The sequence below is a fragment of the Myotis brandtii genome, unplaced genomic scaffold, assembly GCF_000412655.1.
Source record: "Myotis brandtii unplaced genomic scaffold, ASM41265v1 scaffold244, whole genome shotgun sequence".
NCBI classification, from domain to species: Eukaryota; Metazoa; Chordata; class Mammalia; order Chiroptera; family Vespertilionidae; genus Myotis; species Myotis brandtii.
In genome coordinates, this window is record NW_005359225.1 from 1,916,087 (window position 1) to 1,916,706 (window position 620).

Genomic DNA, 620 nt, shown 5'->3' on the forward strand with positions numbered 1-620 from the left:
CTTCCTCTGTAAAAAAAAAACAATAAAATATATATTTTTTTTAAATCAATGGAGAAAATATCCTTGGATGAGGATTATATATATATCCAAATATATATATTTGCAGATATGCAATATAATGTATAAAATACACTATTGTTTGTATTAGCAAAAAACTGGAACTAAGTTAAATGCCCATCAATAGGGGAGTAGCTAAATTATGGTCTATCCTTTGTAAAATGCTATGTGCCACAAGGAATAAATTATGCGGCAGTTCTTTGAGACCTATTTGGTACAATCTGTAAGATATACCATTAGATTTTTTAAAAATACAAAAGTTTATAAAATCAATATGTTTTACATGTTATCACTTATTTTTCATAAAGAGGAAAAAGAATATAATTATCGGAGATGCATAAAATATAGTTAACAACACTGGTTTCTCCAGGGAAGGGAAAATGGGTAATTGGGGCACAGAGTGATAGAGAGGGCCTTCACTGTATCCCTTTATAGACCTTTTGAAAATTTTCCACATGAATTTATTATCTATTTTTTAAATAAAACTAAATTTACATTTTTATTTTTATCCTTACCCAAAGACATACTTAGAGGGAGAGGGGAAGGGGAGAGAGGGAGAGGAG

General features: G+C 29.5%; 1 protein-coding gene across 2 annotated transcripts in view; it reads right to left on the bottom strand.

The window, feature by feature from the left end:
* UVRAG (UV radiation resistance associated) overlaps positions 1–620 on the bottom strand; it is a 283,373-nt gene that overhangs the window by 269,226 nt on the left and 13,527 nt on the right. The window lies entirely within an intron of this gene.